This window comes from Ctenopharyngodon idella, chromosome 2, assembly GCF_019924925.1.
Source record: "Ctenopharyngodon idella isolate HZGC_01 chromosome 2, HZGC01, whole genome shotgun sequence".
NCBI lineage: Eukaryota > Metazoa > Chordata > Actinopteri > Cypriniformes > Xenocyprididae > Ctenopharyngodon > Ctenopharyngodon idella.
In genome coordinates, this window is record NC_067221.1 from 43,184,840 (window position 1) to 43,200,343 (window position 15,504).

Below are 15,504 nucleotides of genomic sequence, written 5' to 3' on the forward strand. Positions count from 1 at the left end.
TCATACCAGTAAAACTGATACAAATTTGGAACCAAAAATTATTCAGACACTTTGACCTGACCATGTTTTACTTAACTGTTATCTGACATAATTAAGATTCATTTTTTCTGACACAGTTTAACTCTGAGATCTTGTCATATTTTATTATCATATTTTTAAACTATAGTGAATAAACTGTATTAATGAATGAAATGTTCAGGGTGTCTGAATAAATTTTGGTTTGACTGTAGCATTCTCATTATTCTCAGTCAAGATTTGTTTAAAATTGTAGTCTTCATTCAAAATACAGTTTCTCAGTGTGAAATATGTCCAGTACATGTTTTGTGAGATTCACCCATTAATTTCTATGACACATTAATTTAAGAGTCATAATGCGGCATGTATTTTCATGTTCTTGTAGCCCGGACTCAGTTTCTGTGGTTTGTATGATGAATCTGAGCATTTTTAACAAATAAGATGGACTGTTTCCAGAAGCAAACGTATCCGTTTCTCACTTACTGTACTTCTGAAATGAAGAGAAGGAAACATTACTGTCATTATGAAAGCTAAAACAAACCTCTTACTCATTTCTTTCTTCTTCTGGACACCGGATAAAGAACGGCACACATGTACTCAGTGACTGCGGCCTTATTTTATCTTTAAGGAACAACAAATGCAAATAATCTGGATCGATGTGGATTCCCCAAAACTCTTCTATGAATGTCTGTTTCCTGTTACTGGCAGACTGTGGAATCTGGAAGGCGTCAGTCAATTTTGAACAAGCGTGAACTGAACTCTGATGAGCGACTGATGTCACCTGCTTTTCATGCATCATTGATAATGAACCCGTCCTTACGTTTGTCTCCTTCTGTTGGGTCTTTGTTGTCCAGTTTATGCATCAGAAGCGCTTCTGTGATGATCATGAAGGCATGAAGCGGGACTCAGAGAGTTGAGCTGGTCAGTCTGTCGCTTCAGAAGCCGTGTAGCACATTCATACGACTGTATTAAATTATAAAACCATCTGGTAACTGTGAAACAATGTGGTTTTGTGTTACTTTTCCTTCTTTCTCATGTGTTTTTGTCACATTGTAAACCGTCCCAGCTAACGGAACGTTCTCTCAACGTTATGAACAAACGTTCTTCAGTAACATACGTTCAAAGCTCTCTGGTCTTTAATAATGTTGAGCACAAAAACATTATTTATATATTTTTTTTTATGAAACATTTTAGTTTGATGTTCGTCTAACATTTTTTAAATGTTACTAGTTTCAGAGAACATTCAAATGTAACGTTCTCATAATGTTTGCAGAATGTTCCCTTAATGTTTGTGTTTCTTAGAACATATTTTTGTCAGCTGGGATAGTGTTAAAAATGAAGACGTTTTTTCATGAGCAATAAATTTGTGTGGCTTGCAATTTAGTTTTTATTTCTTTTTAGGTAATAAATTAAGATAATAATAAATGTTTGCCATTTTCTGTTTTCTCTTTAAATATCAGTGTCATCATGACCAAACCTGTTAAAAACATGCAACGTTTCATGTTCATTTCCTGATGACTGCGTGTGTATTAAACTGTTTCAGAGTTTCAGTGATGATGTTGGTCTGGTCTAGCCGGCGGTTAAGTCATGTGACGTTGCTGATGTGTTACTCAGACACAAACACACACAGGTGTGTCGATCCGTCAGTCACAGGTGTGTTGGTTTGGTCTCAGCGGGTTCTTGCGGCTCGAGTCATACTGTTGTTTGTTGTTGAAGAGGATTTGAAACAGAAACCAATGAGTGACATTCTGAGACACGACATACAAAAACAAACAAGCTAACAATCACAATGCGGAAAACTAGAACTAGTTACATTTACATCATGATTAAAGAATGTTTATACAGTAGTCAAACTACAGTGATCAAAACCTTTCATCAAAGTTGTCCTAAAACCTTCTTCTTAGGACAACTTTGATGAACTTTTTTGATCCACTTCAAATGTTGACTACTGTATATTTGTGCTGGAAAACAAGACAGAAAAACTGAGGAAAAGCATAATTTTTTGCAGTGTGAATGTGATTGATAACAAACAGAGACTCGGTTATTCCAGTAATGAAACGTACTGAAAGTGTTTGCAGATGTAATTACCAGTGTTTTTGAGCACTAAACCCCAGAGAACAGATCCATACTGACGTCTGACGGGGTGTGTGAGGGTTTGTAATAAAGCGTTGATCTTTAATTGCACCGCTCTCCTCTGACCCTCAAATAATGAGCAGGATTTAGTGTCACACCTGCAGATCAATGTGTGTCTGATATTACGTATCGACCCAGTCTGGAGTCTGTGATTGGCTCGTGATGTTGTTTTTGGGCTCTACTGGAACAGGTTGATTATTTTCCTCATATTCTCCATTGTTCAGCTCCTCTCTTCCCAGTCTGTCAGTAATGCTCTGTTTAGTTCCTGTCTCTATGAAGCCCCTCCTTCTGAAAATCACAATGTGCTCTGATTGGTCGACTGGAGCAGTGTGTTGTGATTGGTGTTTGGGAAATGTCCCACCCCTTACCATAACCGCCAGTTTCAACACACTACTAACTAGCTCAACCAGGCCCCGCCCTGTATGAATTATTTAAAAGAGGAATATTGTGAAGACTACAGTGAAGGCGAGTGCTTCGAACACTGTTAGGTCTGTTGTGTGTCTCTAATCAGGCTTCTGGTGTTAATGAACAGGGAAACCGTTGACTAATAGCAGCTTGAATCAGAAGTGATCCTGAGCTCGGAGGAAGTGAACACCGTGCAGGAAATGACAGGAGTTTCCTCTGTCCGTGTGTCTCTGTAATCACAGACAGGAAGCAGCGCAGGCCTCGCTCTTACCCAACGTCCTGTGCTGCTGTTGGAGAAGAGGAAGTGGGGAGGAAAGAGGAAGAAGCGTCCACTGTGACGCATCACATCCTGTCTATCTGGCTGCCTGTCGGCGTCAACACGTGAGGGATTTTCTCATCGCGAGTGACAGAAACGCACATGCACACACTGCAAAAAATGATGTTCCTCCTCAGTATTTTCCAGCACAAATATCTAAACATTCTTAAATCAAGATACATTTACTGGAGAAGAGAAATGACTGAAGATATTAAGCAAAAAATGTATGTGCTTAAAACAAGAACAAATATCTGCTAGTGGAGTCAGAAAAATAAGGAAGTTTGAATGAAGTTTATATTTCTGCCTCCACCGGCAGATATTTGTTCTTGTTTTAAGCACAAACTCACTTTATATTTAACCATTTTTCAGTAAACAAGACAAAAATCTTCATTTTTTGTTGTTGTTTGTTTGTTTCAGAACATTCGCTCTTTTTGAAGTTGAACATGACGGGGTTTTTTTGCTTGAAGTAAATTGATCTTGTTTTAATGACATTTCATTATTTTTGCAGTAACTGAGATTCTGATGTGTGTGTTTTGGACATGAAAGTCTCGACCCCCGTCCTACAGCTCCTGGTTATTCATCACTTTTGAAAGGGCCAGAGCCTGAGCTGAGCTCAGAGACGCGACCCTTGGCCCTTGACCTTTGACCTCAGACACAATATCCAGGCAGTGCTGGTGATGAAACAAGTCTAGTGGAGAAAATAAGGAGAAAAGACCACATTTACACAGGTGTGTGTGTGTGTGAGAGAGAGAGATGTGGAGTAATGATCACACGCACACACACACACACACACACACACACACACACACACTCATCTGACCTACATGAGGACAAGATACACAAACCGTCACAGGAAGGAGCTGCAGGTGTTTGAAGAGCAGCTGCTGATCTAATCCAGACGACTGCTGTCTAATTCAGAACACACTGACTGATCAGAGATCAGTTTGCTCTGGTTAGTCCAATATTAGTTTATTAATATTTATATACTATTATTGTCAAGTCAGCTTTATTTCTATAGTGTTTTATTCAATACAGATTGTTTCTTTTTTAATTGTACATTTTAATTCAGTTTATTTTAATCAATAATTCTTAATAGTTTTAGTTAACGATAACAAAACTGGGTCTTTAGTTTGCAGGATTGGCTTCATGAGCGACTGGTGCCACTGGTTCAGTGGGGTTCTGTACAGAACTTTAGGGTTCTTGACTCAATTTTAAGGAACCCCTTTATTCCAAAAAGGATCTATGTAAGGAGATTGTCTTAATGGAGACCTATAATGCCCCTTTCACAAGATGTAATATAAGTCTCTGGTGTGTCCAGAATGTGTCTGTGAAGTTTCAGCTCAAAATACCCCACAGATCATTAATTATAGCTTGGCAAATTTGCCCCATTTGGGTGTTACCCACGCTGTTTTTGTTTGTGTCCCTTTAAATGCAAATGAGCTGCTGCTCCCGCCCCCTTTCCAGAAGAGGGCGGAGCTTTAACAGCTCACGCTTCGGTCGCTCAACAACAACAAAGCTGGAGAATCTCACGCAGCCAAAATGAGGATTGTCAGTAACGGTGTTCAGCCTTACATTGTTCAAACCGGAGTCGACACTGATGGAGAGACTCAGGAAGAAGTTACAACTTTTAGACGTTTCTGAATGGTTAGTGGATAAATTTATGTAGTTGCTGTGGAGTTGATTCAACTCATCCACTAGCATGTGCCGTCATGTTCATCTTTTGTGTAAAACCCGTATGGACGCCCACTATACATAGTGTACCTGTTTACCAAACAGAATCATACACACCAGGCTAACGTTTATGATTGCTATCAAATGCTGTGAATGGTCTAATATTTTTCACTCGGACAGAAACGCTCCTTTTTTAGCAATCGATCTTGCCAGGATCAACTTCAGGCTATCCAAGCTAACGAGACTCTAAATAGTGTTCAGAGCTCGTCTGTGCAGCCAACAACAGAACAGTTAGCATGAACTTTTGCCATGGCGTTAGAACTGGTACATCGCTTGCAAAAACAAAATGGCGGTGCAGTGGGTGGAAACGTGCAGATTAAGGGGCGGTAATATTATAATAAGATCCCTTCTTACGTCACTACGGGAGCGAAATCTGAGCGGCTTGTTTTTTTCAAATGCTAGCAGAGAAAGACTTGCCAAAATAAAGTTACTGGGTTGTCATTTTTCACGTTTTCTGGGTTGGTAGATGCACCGGAGACCCGATTATAGCACTTAAACACAGAAAAAGTCAGATTTTCATGATATGTCCCCTTTAAGTGATTGCATAATACTTTCATGTTTAATAGGTTTGTTCTAGTGATAAATTATTTTTACGAGCTGCATAAAATTAAATTAAAATTAAAGTTGAATTAAAGATATGAAGCTAAGAGTGCTGATGCTGCAGTAACACTATGTCTATGATGCCTTATAATGCTCTCTATGTAGGCAACTCACTAGGGTTTGAAATAGAATTATAACACTTTACAATAAGGTCCCATTAGTGCAGTTAACTAATATTAACTAACAATGAGCAATACATTTGTTACAGTACTCTGGCTCGACCAATCACGTGAGTTTAGAGCGGGGCTACCAGTCTGAACAACTGAAGACGGTTATTTAAAGAAGTTATATCTATATGTAGAATTCAGAAACCCTTGTTATTAGTGACACTGGTGGCCATTAAGTGAACTGCAGCAGCAGCACTCGTGCTCACGTAATGCACAACGTGATTCAAGGCTGTTAAGTGTTCAAATACTGTTAATGAACATCCCGACGCCGTCCAGAGCGACGTTTAGATGAATATGTAAGTATGTGCTCTTTCCTCTCGATGACAAAATAAACAAACAACATAAATGACAGCGTGAGAAAACAACAGTTAAAGCACCTGATCGTAGCGATTCACCGGCATCATGTCGACACATGAGGTAATTAAAATTACACTGTTATGATCGTTTGATTATAAAGTATATTTGAGACTATAGACCTGGTTATGTGAGAATATGGTTTGAATTAATCCCTTTTCTTTGCGTGACACATCTTCAGGCATTATTTATCATTCGTTTCATGTGTCATTGAACGGAAGGGAGGCTCTCGAGAACGTAAACGTCACATGCTTTTGATTTTCCCGGCAAAAACGACCCGAGTCCTTCGCATTTAAAATCAGTCTACAGGCTTTCAGAAACAACCTAGGAAGTCAGGGAAGGTCTCGTTTTTTAAGTTTCATTACAAGCTGTTCACACCCTGGCAATAAAAAAGCAATTAATACTTGAGAATTTTTACATATCTTTCAATTCTTTAATTGGTTACTTGTGTAAACCTGTTGGTAAACACACTGCAGCTCATTGGAACTGATTTCCAGAGTGTTTCTGATGGACAGTGATTTGAATGACATCATCTTCTGCTCCTGTAGTCTGTATTTTGTCTAATTTCATGATTCTCTCAGCTTCAGGACCCTTTTTAACTCATTTGACCCTGTTTAAATCCATCCAGCAGAATCACACAAATGATTCCTCACAATCAGAGTAGACGGAGAGACACTTAGAGAGTTTCAAAAGGTTCGATGAACAGAGAGAGAGAGAGTTTCTGCCCACTCAGTAATTCTCTATTAGGTAGATTCATAAAGACTCATTGACATCTCAGCATGAAGACGAGCTGTTCCAGGAATAACACTGCCCACACACACACAAACACACGTGTGTGTATATATATTAGCAATTTAATTTGAACCCTAAAACCTGATGGACACAGTTTTGCTGTGAACACACTTTTTTTTAAGTAATTTTGCTTCTCCAGTAAATATATCTTGATTTAAGAATGTTTAGATAATTGTACTGGAAATAAGACAAATATACTGAGGAAGAACATCATTTTTTCAGTGTAGTCGATCCAGTGCAGCAGCGTCTCATAATAATTCAGTCTGATCACTTGTGTTTTTCTGGTACTTTGATCTCAGATGTCACATCATCACGCCTGTCATACAATAATGACACATGAGGCTTTATAAAGACCCTCAGACCGTCGACCCAGCCTCCGGGTGACCTTTGACCTCCGGCGTGACGGTCACATTCAAATGCGTTCAATCACCATCAGGCCGTATTGACCCTGAGCTCGCCTCTCCGTCTGAACGGAGGAACTTTGACCTTTAACCTTTCCAGATCAATGGACCCTGATGAACGCCTCTCGAGCCGACAAACGCAAGCGGGCCATTATGATGCTTTTATCTCCTTCATAAATGAGTCGCCGATTTTGCAGTCTGAAAGAGAGAAAGTGATCGATCGAGATGATCGATGAATCATTGATCTGTTTACCTCAATGATCAGGGAAATATTGCATTTGCTCTTTCATGCATTAATTAGTTCGAAATGTGTTTTATTCCACATCAGCTTTATTATAAACTCGCTTCATTTTGATACATTTTTCAGTAAACAAAACTTAATATCGTCAGTCACAATAAATGTATCTTGATTTAAGAATGTTTAGATATTTGTGCTGGAAAACAAGACAGAAACACTGAGGAAGAACAGGGTTTTTTGCAGTGTATTCTGTACAATACTAATAATAAATTTCCAGGAATTTGTAAATACATTACAAATTCAGTCGAATGAAGTAGAAGAAAACAAAACACACCAATCAAATAGACAAATGAATGTTTCTCTGTTTGTCTCATCAATGTCATGCTTTTCTGAGAACTTTCTGTAAGTGATGCATTGTGGGAAAACAGGTGTGTGTGAGAACAGAACGGCTGAGACATGATCTTACTGTAACACACACACATTTGTCCTTCTCGTATTGTACCCCGCTCATTTCACACTCGCTCATACTCACAACTGAAGTGTGTGATACGCTGAGCGTGATGAAGCAAAAGACACACTTCCTCCTCTGTACTGGACATTCTACTCCTACACACACATAAACACAAAAACACTCTCAGACACACTTCTGTTATGGTTTGTGATCATGTTATTTCATGTGGTTCGTTCCTCTCATGATGATTCACTCGTGTGCTTCATTTCTTGTTCTGGATAAAAGCTTCTGCTAATGAACAAGATCTTGATTCTTTGTTGTGAAATATTTCATGACTCGTGCTGCGTTCATCACGTCAGGTGTGATTCAGACTTCAAAACTGATCACATCTGTCTTTATGAAAGCTTTGATTCATGTAAAAACATCGAGGAATCTGTGTGTGAGTGTGTGTGTTGGCCAGTAACTAAGCAGCACTACTAACTTAACTACTGACATCCGGCCGTGCTTCGGTTCACCTGTCGTCGCCCACACACCCTCATTCCTGCGCTGTTATGACAGGCTCAACTGGTTCACCATCACACACAAACTACAAACACACACCTTGCACATGTGTGTGTGTTTTTATGCTGCGTCAGTTTCTGTGTAACTAACAGAACCAGCCCTCTGTATGAGCTGATGCTGTTCATATTTGTACACTGCAAAAAAAAAACCCAAAAAACCCGACTCAGATAATGTTTAGCAACAGCACAAAACTCTTTAGCGTCATTAATCTAATTTTTGTAAGCAAGGCTTTAACATTCAAAGTTTATTTGATGACCTTTCAATCATTTTATCTGAAATAGTTCAGAGCTGATGGACCTTCAACGACATGAAATGCAATCTAAAGAGAGATTCTTGTTGGTTTTGCAGTGGCACATGTTGTAATGTGAGTCATATTTGTCTGTGTTCATCTCTCTCTCTATATCTCTTTCTCTATATAAATAAATATAGCTATTTAAAAGGCTTCAATAGAGGCAAGAATGCAGTGAATCAGAAGTGTGTGTGTGGGAGGTGTCGGTGTGTGTCTGGAGACCCCTGCTGGTGGCACATTGTCACTATTGTCACTTACAGGAATATCATCCACCCCCTCATTTATCTTCACATCACAGATGGAGCTTCTTCCTGCTGTTATTTGTGAGCTAGTGTGAGCTGTTATCAGACTTTGAACAGATAAACTGTTCTTCTGCATTCTGAGAGTGCCGTTATTTGTTGTCGGGTCTGTGTAACTCCTTTATTATTATTATTTTAATGTATTATTTTTACCTACTATTTATTTATATTAAATGCAAAATCTAAGTGGCTGACCAGGCTTACATTCCACTGTATCCTATATAACTGTGTACACTGCAAAAAAAGATTCTCTAAGTATTTCTGTCTTGTTTTCCAGTACGAATTGATGAGATGAGGCTGGAATAATCGCTTGCACGGAGCACAAACAACGATCTGGCACAAGACGGCACACGAGAGGGGACTAAAATAGGAGAGTAAAGGATTAATTGATACTGAACAGGTGAAGGGAGTGAAACATTAATGAGGTAAGGAATGGAATAACACGGGGTGGGATAAGATGCCACGATTACAGCGGAGAACATGGTGTACTGTCAATCCGAACCCATGTGCTCCAAACAAACACAAGACAGAGACAAGGAAAAATGGACAGATCAGCCCAGGGACATGACAGGACCAGGCCAAGGCTTCTTCACTCCTCCTCTAGATGCTACGACACCGGCGGACGAAGGCTATGGCAGATGGAACAGCGGCATCAAGCTCCTGAGAGATGAATGAAGGAGGTTGAAACGCAATGGAACATTGGAATAGGGGTATACCTGTGGCAGCCACCATACAAGATGTTGTGGGTGTATTCAATCAAGGATAACTGTTGACTCCAAGAGCTTGGATTCTGGAACGTCAGGCAGCGGAGAGCTTGTTCCAGATCCTGATTTGCCTGCTCGGACTGCCCATTGGGAGATGGTCCTCACTGCAGAACACGGAATCCAGGGGGCGATGTTGGATCCAGATCCAACTCCTCCAACTTTACATATTCCTAAATCTACCCGTCTCCACCTCCTGGATCTGGATCCTGGATCTCATGTTCTGCAGTGAGGGGTTACTGCCTATTGGTCTGAGGGGGGTGAAAACCTGATGACAGACTCCTTCCAGAAACGGGGAATGAACGGTGGCCCCTATCGAAGACCACATCTACTGGAAGACTATGAATCCGGAAGATGTGATCAACCACCACTTGAGCAGTCTCCTTGGCTGAGGGTAATATGGGACGGGGAATGAAATGGGCTGTCTTTGAAGAAGCGGTCCACCACCGTCAGTACCACAGTGTTACCTCGATGGAGGAATGCCAGATGGCGGCCAGTAGGGGTGTGACGAGACAACTCACGAAACAAGACGAGACACGAGATTGAGTTCACGAGTCGAGATGAGATTTTTAGACAGTGTTTTTAAGAAATCCTCAATGACAAAATACATGACTAGAAAAATAGTCTGCATGTGCATTTGAAATGTTGTAACTTGCATGCATCAGTGAGCCGCTTTCAAAATGCGAGGTATTGAAACTCGCGTTTTACTTTCGATTTCGCGATTGCGCATACTCTGTGAAAAGGGAGCGGTGGTGCTGAGCCCGCATTCTACAAGATCAGACATTTGTCAGACGCTTAGGCTCTGTTGTGCAATGAATCCTCCGCCATGGTCTTGTCAGTCATCTCGTCACTTACCCTCGTCACGTGATTAGTGAATCTAGTGAGTCCTGTTGCACTATGTCCGACTCTTGTCGGATGAGCTGGATGGAATTGAAGCAACCGTTATCCAACTGAATTAAATGTTTTTTATTTCTATAAAAAGCAAAATGACAGTGGAGGCGTAATGTAAAAGTAGCGGTGGCATATTCTGTCCTAAATTCACCCTCACACTCCGACATGGCACTATCGCGAGACAGCTTTTTACCTTGACGTGAAATCTTGTCACATTTTAATCTTGCGAGATCTCGTGGCATGAGATCTCGTCACATCCCTAGCGGCCAGTGATCTCAGAATATCTTGAATATCCAGTCGGCACAAATAACCTAGCCTCCGGACACCCCCTCGGAACTTCTCTCTCTCGTATGGCCTCCTCTACTCATCTCTGGACACCCTAGGAGAGGGACTCTACCACCGTCTCCCTGGGGACGATAGTATCGCGATAGTATACCCACCCTCCCCCAGAAATCCCAAACAGATGGGAGGTGGCATCGGGTTTAAACATTTCTAGAGCCTGGATGAGAGAGTGAAGTTGAACTGGCCGAAAAACAGTGCCCATCGGGCAAGGCGTGAGCTCAACCTCTTGGCTGAACTTATTTTTAATAGTAATGTCATTCAAACCTCTATAATCAATACAAGGATGCAAGGAGCCAGGGGTGGAGGAAACCAGAATCTAGAGATTCTCAAATATACTTGTCCATAGGCTCTCTTTCTGGATCAGACAGGGAATATAGGCAACCCTTAGGCGGAGAAGCTCCTGGGAGGAGATTGATGGCACAATCATAAGGCCGGTTAGGTGGCAAGGACATGGCTCGGGACTTGCTGAAGACCTGCCAAAGATTGTGGGAAACACAGAGCCAGGAAAAGAGGCAGCACCCAATCGAGACGCAAGACAGGACTGGTTCCATGACCACAGAATTCCCGGCCCAATCCACATGAGGACCTTGTGGCACCAGCCAGGGGTGCCCCAGGACCACTGGAGCACTCGGGGAATCCAGAAGGTACAGCTTGTGATTGCCCGAGACGACAAAACTTACGGGGGGTGATGTGAGTGATGGTGGTGATAGGGGAATCATTGTGGGACTGAATGGAGATGGGACTGGGAAAGGGGGTGGCAGAAATACCCCACTGCTCCACCATCCCACTGTCCATGAAGTTACCACCGGCCCCACCAGAGCAGCAAAAATATTCAAGATATTAAATCTTGTTTTCTGAAAAAATGTGTGCTTAATAACAAATATCTGCCAATGGGGTCAGAAAAATAATCTTGTTTTCCCTTTGAATTAACTTTATTTTTCACACTCCATTGGGAGATATTCTTATTTTAAGCACAAACTCACTTCATTTTGATAAATTTTTCATAAAACAAGTCTTAATATCTGGTAATTTTGCTTCTCCAGTAAATGCATCTTGATTTAAGAATGTTTAGATATTTGTTATGAAAAACAAGACAAAAATACTGAGGAAGAACATGATTTGTTGCAGTACACTGACACAAATTTATTTAATTTTATTGTTTAGTTGACAATCAAAATTAATTCATAATGAAGCTGCATTTAAGTAAGTCTGAATGACAGTAAATGTTGTGAAACCCACATCACATGTGACACGCTCTCCAACACGCCTTCATGTGTCCAATCCGAGTCACGGCGCGCCATTAACAACATGAATCACAATGTCCTGCTTCTAATGGATTCAGCAAGGTGCGTGTGATCTATTATTACCCACAACACCACGCTCCGTGTGCCCGTCATCATCTGTGTGTGTGTGTGTGTGAGAGAGAGAGAGAAATCTCAGGAACACTGAGTGAAAACACACAACACACACACGTTCTTTCTCTTTCTCTCTCACACACACACATAAATGTAAATAAGCATAATTTCTGACTGCATTTTTGAAGCTGCATTTTATTTAACTTTCCCTCTTCAAAGCTCTACTTTGTGTTTTATATGTTCTTTACTTTTAGATGTTAGATGAAAGTTACTTATGTGTAGATATTTGTACCGCAAAACAAGACAAAAATACTGAGGAAGATCACCAGTTTTTCAGTGTGCTTGTATTATTCTCATATTCACACTCTGTACTCGGCTGTTGTGATGTTTTAAAAGAGTGGGTCGCGGATCAGAGGCGGATCAGAACCGTCTGGAACAGAATGTGCTCGTGCACGCGGCTCTGTGTGTCAATAGAGGGCGCTAGGGAGCCACAACACACAAAATAAGAATGATATATGATATAAAATGCAAAATATATGCTTTTCAGCCCCTGGGCGATAGAGGGGATCACAGGAGGTGTAGCAGTTAAGCCATTTGCTGATTCAAGATATGAACATTAGTAATTAAACTTTGAATCAATTGAACCAATTGCTTCGCTAAATGATTCACTGTTTCGAAGCGCTCGAAACGCCACACGCTGGCGACCCCTGCTGGTCTGAACAGTGTAAATGCAAAAAAAAAAAAAAGAAAAAAAAAAAAGAAAAACTCAACCCAAATATGCATATGCATAAAAACACCTTTTACAAGCCAATTACAAATGTTTTATTGAAAGTGCAATCTGTTAAATGCAATTAACAAACCATTTAATACCATTAAATGTGAAGTGTATGTATAATATATGTCATTTTATTAAATTGCAGGGCTTGTTTTGTTTGTTTTATGGAAGGCTTGGCTAACAGGCCAAAAAGAAACTATTAACTACTCTTCCTTTTTATTAAATAAATAGTCTATGCCATAAAAAAATGTCTACACATTTGTAAAACGATCCGAGATCAGGTAAAAACCATAAATAGACACTGGTTTATGAGTTAGATCATCGCCCCCTAGCGGCCAACCATTGATTTTTTGTTTTTTTATTTAAAGTAACAGGAAAATTGAAACACCCCACATGAAAGAGCATCAACAGAAACTTTCACGTGTAACAAACAGAATCAAATAGAATCATTCCAGAAATTCTCATATTGTTTCAAGAATTTACTAGATAGCCCAAATAAAAAGATTTGAGAAGAAAGTCTTTCTCATTAAAAAATGTGAGAGAGTAGGAAGTGAGCTCAAAAACGAAAATGTACCAAACAATATAATAAAAAATGAGGATATATTCCCTTAGACTTGTTAGCAGTGTTAGTGCAAACCAGTGAAATTTCGAAACAGTTGTGACGTAACCCAAATGAAATCACGTGACTTTGGCAGTTTGGTTGCAAAGGCTTCGAGGCATCACAAAACTGTTTTAAAAGAGCCCATCACTAGTGAACATATTCAAGGTATGACATAAAATATAGCCAATCAGCGTCCTCAAAACTAAACAAAGATTATTTTATCGATTTTGTCCACTTTTGTATTTAGTCCACTGGTAGTTTCTATAGGAATTTACTTCAAATCTACTCAAGTACAGTTAAAGGTATATTTCAAGTTTAAAAATTAATACATAAATAGGAACATAGTGGGGCTTGTATACTTAAAGTGAAAAAATCATATATAAATAGTAAACTGTAAGATGTTAAGTTCACCGAAAGAAAACTTATAAGTATACTTGCAGTATAAAACTACTAAACTATACTGAGAGTATACTTCAAAGTGTACTTTCATAAACTAAAATAAAAGCATATCTGGAAGTAGTACAAATGAAAAATGTAAGTAGTATAGTTGTGTACTCAAAGTGTACTACTGTTACACTTATAGTATACTTAAAAGTGTACTGTTGTACACTAAAAAGTGGGCCAATTTAGTCCCAAGTAGTATTGAAATAGTACACTTACAAGTATACTACAAGTACATTGATATTGGTATACTTACAACATAAAGTATACTTAAAAACATGCTTAAACTTAAGTGTACTTAAAATGAATTTTAAGTATACTTATTTTATGTAAGGGATACTAAGTCATATTTGTGAGATGAAAAGCCAAAATTATGATGTAAAAAAAAAATGTTGAAACAAAAACGTGAAATTTTAAAAATATAACAAAAAGTAAATTTAAACATTTATAAATTGAAATGATGACTTAAAAAGTCATAATTATGACAAAAAGTCAAAATTATAATATATTTATGAGATAAAAATTTAATTTATGACTTAAAAAGTGACAAAAATATGAAATTATGACATACTACGTCAAATTTTTGTAATAATTATGACTTTTTATGTCATAATGATTTAAAAGCATGATTTTTCCCCTCATTTTTCCATGCATATTTGCAAAAACATGCAAAATAATGTTTTCATTTTCACTAAATGAACATTTCTGCTTTACATTTAGAAAAAAAACTTTTCAACATGGTACAATAGAAATACCATGCTTTTACATCATAACATTTACCATGTTGGGACAATGCAATTCTTTGAAGTACCCTGGAGTACCATGAAAATACCATGGTAAGTGAATAAGTTGTTCTTTTCTAGCTCATGTATTAATATGGCTTATATACTCTGAACTTGTGCATTATGAACATTGTTGGCTTTTATGATGAATTGCATGTGATGTTCCTCATTTGGATCAAACTGTTGAAAAATGAATAAATAAAATCATAGTATATATTTAAAAGTCTGTGTCCTGATTTCCCTGCATCTGTCTTTCCTCATATTTAGGCTGCTAAATAACCTGGCCTGATGTTGCACATATGGATGAACGCAGACACCAGCTAGAGGACGACATAAGGCATAAATTAGAAATGGAGAATCAAGACAGAAACTAAAAGACTCAGGAAGTACTGAGGGAAGTTTAGTGGTTTCTTGCGTCACAGACACTTTACACTGAAGCCTTGTTGCCGGTGCAGAGAGAAAGGTAAGGACCGGAGGGTTTTCTTTCTTCTTCTGGTTTTTCTCATCTCAGTTTTGTAATTTGGGCCTGCTCTTAAGATGCTGGATCAAACGGCCATAGGATGGGATACGCTCGTTCCCTATGTAGGGGAAAACGGCCTGAGTTTGTTTGATGATGTGAGCGTAAAGCACTCATGGCCTTCAGATGTGATCAGTCATTCCGCAAGAACACCAGAGACCGAGAGGAACCAACTTACTGAAAAATACACTTCTGATCAAGACGAACGTGATGCAAAACTCTCGAGAGGTGTTTGAGAAAGAAAACCATGACAGAATTTGAATCAATCTTCTATGTTACTTCTGGAA

General features: G+C 39.2%; 1 protein-coding gene and 2 long non-coding RNA genes across 3 annotated transcripts in view; 2 read left to right on the forward strand and 1 right to left on the reverse strand.

Annotated features, from left to right (window-relative positions):
• The window catches only part of LOC127499306 (midnolin-like), a 16,067-nt gene extending 14,627 nt beyond the window's left edge, over nucleotides 1-1,440 (forward strand). The window contains exon 7 of the mRNA XM_051869473.1: nucleotides 1-1,440. This exon is cut by the window's left edge and continues 1,379 nt beyond it. The gene's annotated coding sequence lies outside the window, so the exon portion shown is untranslated.
• LOC127499312 (uncharacterized) lies at nucleotides 195-2,382 on the reverse strand. The gene is made up of 2 exons (XR_007926097.1): nucleotides 2,104-2,382; nucleotides 195-1,712 (listed from the first exon to the last, which is right to left on the reverse strand). It is a non-coding gene; the product is annotated as an uncharacterized LOC127499312 (long non-coding RNA).
• A 6,350-nt stretch (nucleotides 2,383-8,732) lies between these two features.
• Nucleotides 8,733-15,036, forward strand: LOC127505595 (uncharacterized). Its single transcript, XR_007927746.1, has 4 exons — nucleotides 8,733-8,858; nucleotides 9,030-11,390; nucleotides 14,639-14,754; nucleotides 14,968-15,036. It is a non-coding gene; the product is annotated as an uncharacterized LOC127505595 (long non-coding RNA).
• The last annotated feature ends 468 nt before the right edge of the window (nucleotides 15,037-15,504 follow it).